Source organism: Leptonychotes weddellii, chromosome 11 (genome assembly GCF_054177405.1).
Source record: "Leptonychotes weddellii isolate Sample4059 chromosome 11, ASM5417740v2, whole genome shotgun sequence".
In the NCBI taxonomy this organism is placed as follows: Eukaryota; Metazoa; Chordata; class Mammalia; order Carnivora; family Phocidae; genus Leptonychotes; species Leptonychotes weddellii.
The window spans coordinates 57,445,415-57,457,337 of record NC_138379.1 but is presented as its reverse complement, the minus strand read 5'-3'; the positions used below and the strand labels follow the sequence as shown (position 1 = coordinate 57,457,337).

The window sequence follows — 11,923 nt, the reverse complement described above, 5'->3', positions numbered from 1 at the left end:
CATGACCTGAGCCGAAGGCAGATGCTTAACGACTGAGCCACCCAGGCGCCCCAAGACTAATAAACTCTTATTTGGTAGAAATCCAGCTTTAAAAATCAATGAATGACGGGGCTGCCTGGGTGGCTCAGTTGGTTAAGCATCTGCCTTCGGCTCAGGTCATGATCCCAGGGTCCTGGGATCGAGCCCCGCATCGGGCTCCCTGCTCGGCGGGAAGCCTGCTTCTCCCTCTCCCTCTCCCCGTGTGTGCTCACTCTCTCTCTCTCTAATAAATAAATCTTAAAAAAAAAAAACCTATGAATGACTAATAATTAATGTATCATTTGCAGATAAACAGATATCAGTAGTTAAATCACATAAATCAAACATGCCCCCAAGAATCTTACTAACTTTAACTGGTTTATCAAGTCTTTTGTATTCCTAATGACCATCACCGCATTTTCTGTTTAAGTTCATTCATAAATTTGGAACTCAAAAAAACTCAATTTCCAGACAAACCCACAAAAGCCATGAGATAAGTGTAGCTGATTTTATTTAGCAACCCAAACACCATGTATAACAATATTCAGAAGTCCAATTTCACATGCCAAGCTCATTTAAACCCTGGCACAAGTGGTCAACAGGACTGTGCATTTCTTTCTTCCTATCCCTTTCAATAACCCTACCACAAATTACCTAGAAAAAGGAAAGAACACTTCCCCAGTTCCACAGCACTGACATCTAAAGCTAGGGAAAGCAGCTAATAAGCAGGAGGAAAAGGGACTCTAAAATGAGGATTTGGGGAGGAGGGCTAAAGATCTATCAAGATAACTTCTGCCCCTGTAAGACCTTTAATGTCTCCCTCTCCAGCCTCATTTCCCTCTTTTATTAACACTTTGCATTCCACAATACAGAACTACTGAAAGTTTCCCCCAAACATATCATAATGCTCTTTCTTGCCTCTATGTCACTGCATGTGCTAACCTATTGAAAAGAAACTCCTTTGTCCCATCTGGCAAATAACTATTCATCCTTAAAATACCTGTTAGCTCCTCTATGAAGCTGTGACTAACCTTCAAAATTACTTAATCCAGCCCCTACTTTGATATGTTATGTAAAAAGTATTATACATTTATCTTGATGTATTACAATTATTTGTTTACACATTTTCACTATTAGATCTCATGTTCCTTTTAAGGTAAGAATCAAGTGTCATTCATCTTTACATTCTTTTCTCGATCTTGATCACTTTCTCTCAGCACCCCACTAACTGCTTCTGACTAGAATTTTTGTTGGTATTGCTCAACGTTAAACAGAACTCCATCTTTTGGCCCAAACAAAACTTTTGCCCCATATTCTTACTCATAGAGCAAGCAAAAGATTTTCATAGCTCCTCGAGAATTTTAATAAAGTAACACAAAATTTAAAAAATACATATTTGCTCTTACAATTCTTTTTCTACTAAGACCTTCTCCAAGAAAAAAAAAGTCACACAAAATAATTAACTCTTATGTCATTAGGTTCACAAATGAATTAAGATTTACCTACATTTCACTTTCAAAAGAAAATTAATTTGGATTTTCAAAGACAGTTCACCACAGAATCCTAAAACCAGGAAAGAAAGGGCATAGTTGAAGGGGGGAGTAGGAAAAAATCAATTAAGGTCATTGCTTGGCTCATTCAGCATAGCTTATTAAAGTCATATACTTCATTTCTGGGTATCTTTATTTGCACTTTAAATGTTTTGCTAATGTTTTATAAAACAAAGCACACAACGCTTAGCAAACAAGGCCTTATGGCATTCTGCTATCAGACGTGGACTATCACATATAACACAAAGTTTAAAATCAAGGACTGCCTTGGAATTCACTTTTAACAATCACACATAAGCAAATAATAATAGTAATGGAAAGAAAGAAAAGGAAAGAAGAAAACCCAAGATTTGATTAATTTGAACTTATCTATTTGAAGTTAAATATACCAATTATAGGTAGGTCCTGCAATGAGTAATATTTTACTGTGTTAAACTGCTCTAATTTTACATAATCTAACTCTGGAAGTTTATTTCCCAACTTCCGTAATTCCTCACATCTTCAACCAATAAAGAATTTACTTGATCATGGAAAGATAAGAAGTTTAAACAACCACTACTCATAGCAAAGACTATTACTTCTACAGCAATCATCCTCTTCCTTTATTTAAAAACCCTAAAACATTGTTTGAAAACACATTAGAAACCTCCCCCCCATGAAAATTTCATTCCCCCTTTATTCATTCAGCATCTTTTTACTGCATACTTGCTATATGCTGTTTGTAGCACAGTAAAGAAGACACGGACACGCAAGGGTTGTTTATGAAAAAAATTATAACTATAGAAGCTATAAATTAAAACAACATAGTGTTTACAGGGAAGTACAAGATACTATGGGAACACACACACTATTTTGTGTAGACGAAAGTAACTGCTTATTGATACTCACACAACTAAGTATTATCTCTCCACATACTTAAAACACTATATTGAGAACCTTAAAAAAAAAAAAAATGTGTGCTGGATTAGATTAAGTGGTCCATCCAGCTGAAAGAATGTTTGACTCAAATATTTCCATTTATCAATGAACTATATAACTCAGTACCAACAAGGAAATCTTTTTTTCCTCCCTCATTGATCTCTATATCCACATTACACAGGGGCATAGTAGAGTTGCACCCTGTGACAACTTCAAAAGAAGGGAAAAAAATATCCTTAATTTTTCTTAATACCATACCCTGCCTCCTCACACCATATACAAAAATTAACTCAAAATTGATCAAACCTAAACATAAGAGCTAAAAACTATAAAACTCTGTAAGAGTAGTTTAGGTATAAATCTGAATAATTTTAGATTAGCCAAAGGTTTCTTAGCTATTACACCAAAAGCACAATCAAAGAAAAAAACAAAAATTGCAAGTTCAAATTTAAAAATGTTTGTGCATCAAAGGGCAATATCAAAAACAGTGGAAAGATAAACCACAGGATGGGAAAAAAGGATTTGCAAATCATATGAAGATCAAGCATCTGGAAAATGTAAAGAACTCTTCTAGTATTCAAATATATAAAGAACCAAATTTAAAAATGAGCAAACGATCTGAAGAGACATTTTTTCAAAGACATACAAAGGTCAAGAAGCACATAAAAAGATGCTCAACATCATTAGTCCTTAGAGAAATGCAAACCAAAATCACATGATTATCACTTAATACCCATTTATAGAATGGGTACAATATAAATTTTTTTTTAATTTTTAAAAACCTGAAAATAACAAGGGCTGGCAAAATGTAAAAAAACTGAAACTTTTATACATTGCTGTTGGGAATGTAAAATGGTGCAGTGGCTGTGGAAAAAAGTCTGGTCATTTCTCAAAAAGTTTAATATAATTAACTGTATGACCCAGCAATTCTCAAGAGAACTAAAAACACATGTTCACACAAACACTCATACAGGAAATGTTCATAGCAGTATTATTCTTAATGGGTTTCAAGTGGTAACCAACCCAAAGGTCCATCAATGGATGAATGGATAAATAGAATGTGGCATATCCACACAAGGGAATATTATTAGGTTATGAAAAAGAATGAAGTACTGTTACATGCTACAACATAAATAAACCTTGAAAACATTAAGCTAAGGGAAAGATGTCAGACATAAAAGGCCACATATGCATGATTCCATTAACATGAAATGTCCAGAAGAGGAAAATCCATAGACAGAAAATAGATTAATGGTTGCCAGAGTATGAGGGTAGGGGAAAAAAATGGAAGTTATTGCTAACAGATAATGTGATTTCTTTTGAGGGCAATGGAAAATGTTCTGGAATTAGATAGTGGTGATGGCTGCACACAACACTGTGAATATACTAAAAACCACTGATTTGTATACTTTAAAATGAATTTTATGTTGAAGAATTACCTCTCAATGTAAAAATTGCAAAAAAAAAATCACTTTGCCTCATAACCCCCTTTCTCACATTAGATTTGGATTAAACAATATTTCAAATTATTCAGTATCCTACAGGAATCAGATTTCTGCAAACTGTTTCCAGGACATCAAAAAGGTCTGCTGGGGCACCTGGGTGGCTCAGTGGATTAGGCATCTGACTCTTCAGTTTCAGCTCAGGTCATGATCTCAGGGTTGTGGGATGCCTGGAGTCTGTTTGAGATTCTTTCCCCTTCTTCTCCCTCCCCTTCTGCTCCTCTCCCTGTCCATGTGCACACCCACTGTGCCTGCTCTCTAATAAATCAATAAATAAAATCTTTTTCTTAAAAAAGAAGGGTTTGCCAACCCTGCGTGAATGATGTGAATACCATCCTGCTACTAAATTTCTGGCATACACTTGAATTACAGTAAAATTTTCACACATTAGATGTATTTAAAATATAGTGCATCCGTATTTATGCATCCACAAGATAACTGACTCTATTACAACACATAAAATTTTTAACATCACATACACATACCACAACCCTTGTTCAGTGCTTATCAAATGAAGAGATCTATAACCAGTAGAAATATGTACATTAAGTAGAAATATGAAGTCATTTGTACAGTGGTATGCCTATAATCTTTAGTGAGAGAAGAAATTTGGAAAGCAGTGCTAGCTGCTTCAACCACGACTTGGAAGAAGTGTCCCTTGAATAAAATTAGAGCCCCTAGGATGCTTTCAAGTATTAAGTTTATGACTACAAATATCAGCACCATTTTGGAAATTACTGCTAGAATTCCAAGTGTTCAGAGAAAACTTTCAGCAATCCCCACTTGCCCCTAGAATCAACTTATGGCCAAGATTTAGTGGTCCTACTATCACAACCATCACTACTCCTCTCCAACGGTTGCCTCATATCTCATAAAGATTCATTCTAAAACAATCATTTCTTTCCTTTTGCATTTTGAAATTATTAGGTATACTTTATCCTTCCTTACATCTAAAATGAGTCTGCCATACAGTTAGTACTCTGGAGGCCCCCTGCGCATATACTACAATGTGATCACCACCTTCTGGAGTTGTATGAGGAAGCAACTCTGATAAACATTTCAAATCTATTTCTGGTCCCCTGTTTAATTCTTTAAATTAACTTCTACTTTCAAGAACATATCCTCAAAAACATGCCTCAATACAGTTTTCAAACTGAACAAATGCAACCTCCATTTTTTTTTTTTCTGGGACAATATTTTTAAAATATCACCTACTGTTTCAAGAAAACTAACCCTCTTAGTGCCTCCTGGGTTCCATGAAACACATAGCAATTTTTTACATTTTTTATCAATGTTACTGATTAACTTTTACATTTAATTTTTTTTTTTTAAAAGGTTTTATTTATTTGACAGAGAGAGGCACAGCGAGAGAGGGAACACAAGCAGGGGGAGGAGAGGGAGAAGCAGGCTTCCCGCCAAGCAGGGAACCCCATGCGGGACTCCATCCCAGGACCCTGGGATCATGACCTGAGCCGAAGGCAGATGCTTAACAACTGAGCCACCCAGGCGCCCCTACATTTAATTTTGAAACCAAGTAATTACCACTCACTGCAACTAAGAAAATCACCATAAAAATATTATTCAATGTTTACTGGAATAAATCTCTATACTGTGTCCCAAAATTGTTCGTGGAATAGCCTGAGCTGTGAAGGGAGATGTGTAATCATCCAATATTTACTGAGCACCCACAGGGTCACTGATTAGGTACTTCGAGAAGAGTATACAACAGTACAGAAAAGTACAGTTCCTATTCTACAGAGAAAACACGGGTGAACCCAAAACATATAAAAGCATGATACTAACTATAGTTTAAATAAAATTATAAACTTTAAATGGGGATAATAAGGTTGGAATGACAGGATCAGGGGGAGTTATTCAGTAATGTCTTTAGGAAAAGAGGTTACTTTAACTGTGAGTGTTAAGAAAAGCAAGTTAGTTTTTACAACATTTAAAAGAAGGGAGGTATCTGTTTTGACAGAGAAGAAGCTATTTTGTGTCCAAAGAATGGTATGTGCAACTGGTAATAGTCTGGGGGTCAAGAACTTATTTTCACAACTGGTAACTAAAGTGCTTGGCTGAAAAGGAATAGCTAAGATGTTTAAAAAAAAAAAAAAAAAAAAGGTGAGGAAAAATGGGTCAGGAGTCCCAATTAATAACGAACTTTATTAAGGCCTTTCAGGAAAAGAATTAGGTATTACTGTTAAAAGTCTTTTTGCTCCCAGCAGTCTCCTTTCCAAGTCACACTGCACTTCCTTCCAATCTACTTAACAGTGTGACATAAAGGATTATGCCACATCTTTTGCTCTAAGTCCTCCAAAGGCTGGGTCACTATTACCTACCAAATTACTCAGAGTTTAAAGGACCTCTTAAATCTACTTCCTGAGTATCCTTTTCTCCTCTCTAATATACACTTCCTCCTTAGGGTTACATTTTCTAGTCTCAGAACCTTTCCAATCTTAAAAATTGAGGACCCTGATAAGATTTTGCTTATGTGGGTTTTCTCAATCGGTATTTACTGTGTTAGGAATTAAAATTGACAATTTAAAAATCATCTATTAATTCTTTTTAAAATAATAAATCTCATTCCATCCTAACATTTTTCATGAAAAGTAACTATATTTTCCAAAAGTAAAATTTAGAACAGTGGTATTGTTTTACCTTTTTGCAAAACTTTCTATCTGGCTTAATAGAAAACTGTTGGCTTATCATATCTGGTATTACATTCAATCTTGTTGCAATATCATACATCATCACACAGCCCCTGAAAAACTCTACTGAACACTCGTGAAAGAACAAAAATGAAAAAGGCAAATAATGTCTTAGTTATATGAATATAGTTTTGACCTCACAAATAAGCTGAAAGCGTCTTAGGAACTCCCAGAAGTGCCAAGACCACACACTTTTAAGAACCACTGCCATGAATAAATATATATGGTTTATTCATTCCCTGGAACAGAAAAGCATTACATAAAACGTCACAATGAGATGAAAACACAAACCTGATGCTAGACTACCTGAGTTCAAATCCCAGTTCTCCTCTTTCTGGTTATGACCTTGACCAAATTACTGAACTTCTCAGTGCCTTAGCTTGTTCTTCAGTAAAATAGTGAGAATAATAAAACCTTGCTCACAAAGTTGTTGAAAGGAATAAAGTTAATAAAAGTAAAGTGTTTAGTACAGTGGGTGCCCAGCACAAAGTAAACACAAATAAATATTAGTTAAATAAACATAAAATCAATGCATAAATACAAAGAACATGCGCTGCTGTACTGCCACTACATTCTAGTATAACTTGAAAAATCCTTAATACTGTATTCCGGTAACCTGGCAAATTACAACTCTGAACATATTAATACAAAAGTTTAGGTTCATCAGAATTCTCTTCTAAAGGAACATCATTAGTAAAATCTGACTACCCGGAAATGTTTCTCCATTAAAAGGACCATATACACAAGAATTTCAATTCTCTAGAGAAATGTATAAAGCAGTTTAACGGGGAACACACTGAGACAGAACACAAAGTAACGGAAATGCCACTTCAGCCACCAAAAGAACAGGAAGAGCAAATACGAAGGCTGTACTTTGAAAATCTAACCCTATTTCTTCTTGGTAGGGCTCTAACCTCTTGCCAAGAAGCCTTTAAATTTATTTTTCTTACATCTTTGATTTTAAAGGGGAAATCATGAAACTAAGCATTTTGGAAATAAAAAAAATGGAAGAGAAGGCACTCTTCTATCCATCATGGTAAACTTTTACATCAAATATTCTAAATGATAATCAGGGTCAAAATAAACAATTTTATTTAAAATAATGCAATTCTGGTAATTAATTAAAATAGATTACTTTTTAACTATTAATGTACTTTTAAAACATCTAATTAAATATTTCATACAAGTGTTTCACAGATCAAATGGGGAAAACAAAAGCCTAGTCACCTCTTATGAAGTGTTACTTCTCATCTGCCACTCTAAATTCGAAAACACCTTTAAAAATTATCCAGATATATAAAATATACAGTAAACATAAATAAAAAGCCTTGCTGTAAGGATAAAAAATAGATGCCTAGAGTCTAATATTAAGAGTTTTTAAAATTAACAAGTCCACTAGTGAAGCCTAAGTACTTTTTAAAGGTATTTTAGTATTAATTTGCTAATTATGAATAAGGCAGCTACCAAAATGGTTATATATCAAGTTCTCTTCTGAGTTTCTCTTTTAAAATACATACAATTGGGGCGCCTGGGTGGCTCAGTTGGTTAAGCGACTGCCTTCGGCCCAGGTCATGATCCCGGAGTCCTGGGATCGAGTCCCACATTGGGCTCCCGGCTCGGCGGGGAGCCTGCTTCTCCCTCTGACCCTATCCCCTCTCATGCTGTTTCTCTCTCTCTGTCAAATAAATAAATAAATCTTTAAAAAAAAATAAAATAAAATAAAATACATACAATTCAGAAACATAACTATATATATCAAGGAGGAAAAAAATTACATTTGTGTAGTTCTACTACATACCTCAGGCATTTGACATATTTGACTCCATTACCACTTTCTGTATTTCAGAACTATTAAAGACTAAATAGTAAGGTACCGAATAGGTTAAATAATGAAAAGGGAAAATATAAATCATATGATTAATACTAAGAAGAATAGTAAGTCCATACATTAACCACAAAACAACTGCCTCTTTAAAACAAGATCCATTTGGAAAGCCTCAGTTACTTTATTTCAACAAGACACATCTTGGGGCAGATTTCCCGCTTAGTATCTTCCTCACAGGCATCTTCTTGCAAATCAGATCCCAGTTACCAGATACCTTCTCAACAATATGCGAACTAAGCACCCAATGGAAGTCACAAACCAATATATTTGATTAAAAAGGTAATTATTTCAGGCACTTTTTGATATTTTACATACATTTTCAATGGTTATACAAAGCACTAATCCAAATACAAATTCCACCTTCTACATACTCAATACATTCACAAATTCTTACTTTAAAAAAAACTATTTCCACAACTTTAGGCAGGGTATAGATCCAGCACACAACATACAAATCCCACATTGTATCTACAACAGAGATACACTTATAATGGGTGCTTAGTAAGAACAAGATCTTTATTTGTTGTCAAGATCTAAGGCAGTAGATGGAATAAGTATCCCTAGAAATTAAGTGAGAAAAAATACGGATAAAAAAGTGAAGCCATTATTACCATTAACATAAATACTGTATTTCAGTGCAACATGCTACAATGTAAATGCCCAAGGACAGTAAATTAAACAAACGTAGAAAAAAGAAAATTAAGTATTCATATCAAAAAACAAAATAAGGGGCGCCTGGGTGGCTCAGTTGGTTAGGCGACTGCCTTCGGCTCAGGTCATGATCCTGGAGTCCCAGGATCGAGTCCCGCATTGGGCTCCCTGCTCGGCGGGGAGTCTGCTTCTCCCTCTGACCCTCCTCCCTCTCATGCTCTCTGTCTCTCATTCTCTCTCTCTCAAATAAATAAAATCTTTAAAAAACAAAACAAAATAAGACGAAAGGTTAGGAAGTCAGATAAGAATGGTTTTTAAATTAAGAATTTATAAATTTAAAAAACTGTGTTTTGGGGCACCTGGTGACTCAGTCAGTTAAGCACCCAGACTCCTGATTTCTGCTCAGGTCACGGTATCAGGGTCGTGGGATCAAGCCCCTTGTTGGGCTCTGTGCTGGCTGTGGAGCTTGCTTAAGATTCTCTCTTCCTCGCCCTCTGCCCCTCCTCCACCTCTCAAAAAATAAATAAAAAATAAAAATTGTGTTTTGTTTATACTTTAATAATTACGGATGTTTGAAGCATTCTATATCCTCTTTAAATGGAATTAGAAACTACTTCCTAAGCATATGGCTTGCCTCTCCCATAGCCATGAGAGGAGTATATTAGATAATGGTTAATAAGTGCCTGGCAAATTCAAGTCCTTCCAATTTAGGGTTGCTATTCTTCTACCTTGATTATGACCATTAGAGGCCTGAAACTAAATGCAAATCGTGTTTATTTCCACGTTTCAAGTTGGACAACTCTTCACACTAGGGACCCTAGTTAACACTATTATCTACAGACACCCAGAAGTAAAACAAAAGATCTTTCTTAAAGTATATAATGTAGTATGAATTAAGCCACAATTCGTAGATTATAATAATCACTTCCTAATATGGAAACACCTTGGTGAAGTACACAGAAACAACCTCCACAGTGCCATAGGAAAAAAAACAGTCCTAGACATATTTTTGTTATAGACTAACATTTAAAAAATGAAATTGCTTTCACTAAGTTCAACTAACTAGGCAACAGTCATTCAAGATATTAAAAGGTGCAACAGAACCAAGTCCTCACTAGAAAGAAAAATTCCTAAAAGAGGAAAAATCATCTCTACACTAAAGCCTGAAGTTCACGATGTCAAGACACAGAACTGTCTGTGAAAGCCTTTTTAATTTTCTGGAAGCATGTTAAAGTGTGTGGGGGAGGAGGGTGTTTAGAAAAACCACTGATTGGCCAGACTTTATTTAATTTACGTCATTACTGAAAACTTGTTACAAGGGCATTTAAAACAATATAAGGAAAAGAGTATTTTAAAACCTCACTGAAAAGAACTAGAGTAGTGGCAACTTAAAAAAAAAATCACACATTACCAGGAATATTCAAGTTCTAAAGTGGGAGCTTATAAACACAGCAGCAGTGGTAGAGATGAGTTTACCCTCCAAACCTAATCCCATTTGGCATCTGCAGTAGCTGTTACTACAAGAGAAAAAGGCTAGCACTAAAACCACAAGCAAAGACCACCCTCCTAGCCATATCTAGCCTATTTTCTACCCTTCTTGGCAATGTGTTAAAAGAACTACTGCTACATTTGAAATAATGCAAAAACCTTTATAAAGACTTTAAAAAGCTATACATATTTTTGTTCTAATTTATCATTTTGATAAATTTGAGGAAGAGAAAAATAGTTCTTACAGTAACAAGTAGTTTTTTCACCTGCCCCCCTCACCCAAAAGAAAAATAAAAAACGAGAATTAACAGTGTTAGGTCAAACCATAAGATTGGCTACAGCAAGCCAGTACTCACTTGAAGGGCAGTAAACAGTAAAACTGTCTACTCCAAATATTAGATAATAAAAAAAATCACGTATGGCTTCACAATTCAATTTAAAGAATTTTCCATGTATAAAAGTGTCACCATTTAAATATATTCTGCATTTTCTAAACAGACAAGGACTGATAGTTAAAAGCAGCCTGCATGACCAGTGCATAAGAGAACCAAGCAGTAATGATTTTTTTTTTTTTTAACTTTTCCACAGTGAAGGAACAAGTCACAATGAATAATACATTTGTCTGTAGCAATAACTTGTTCTAACAGCACTTCATGAGCAAAGTATCCTGGAAGAATTCACATTTTGTACTTTTTTTTTTTTTTTAAGTGCAGACCTTACAGCCGAAGTCCAAATGAGAAATCAAAACAGGACTCCTAAAAAAAAAAAAAAAAAAAAAAAAAAAAACAGGACTCCTGTCAGTGAATTCCCTTTCAGGACATGCTCACTCTTGCTTCAAACAGTAAAGCAAAGTAACTTTCATGAGAATAAAAGTCAGTCAGGCTAATGTGTCCAGTTACCATTTTAAAAAGGAAATTATTGTGCCTATTTCCCTGTTGTTGTTTTTTTCCTGAAAAGTTTTAGGTCACTCCACTGAGTCAAAGCTTGAGTAATCCACTGAGCTTTGTACCTCCAGGTAAAGAAAAATGAGGATATTACAAGTGGCTTCCAGGTTTGGAAAAAGTTGGGAGGAGTTAGCTATGGTAATTGTATGTAAGTTAGTGAATGGAGTAATATAATGCCGGATAAGAGAAGCTGGTCCCCCGAGATAACCAGCATAAATTAAAAAGGAGTCCAAACTAAAGTATCATCAATCACCTTTTT

At 35.1% G+C, this 11,923-nt stretch overlaps 1 protein-coding gene and 1 long non-coding RNA gene across 2 annotated transcripts in view; both read right to left on the bottom strand.

Annotated features, from left to right (window-relative positions):
• Positions 1-11,923, bottom strand: part of LOC145716241 (phosphatidylinositol-binding clathrin assembly protein) — a 58,813-nt gene that overhangs the window by 45,505 nt on the left and 1,385 nt on the right. The gene's annotated exons all lie outside the window — the stretch shown is intronic.
• LOC145716239 (uncharacterized) lies at positions 4,283-11,917 on the bottom strand. The gene is made up of 2 exons (XR_014138789.1): positions 8,439-11,917; positions 4,283-8,224 (listed from the first exon to the last, which is right to left on the bottom strand). It is a non-coding gene; the product is annotated as an uncharacterized LOC145716239 (long non-coding RNA).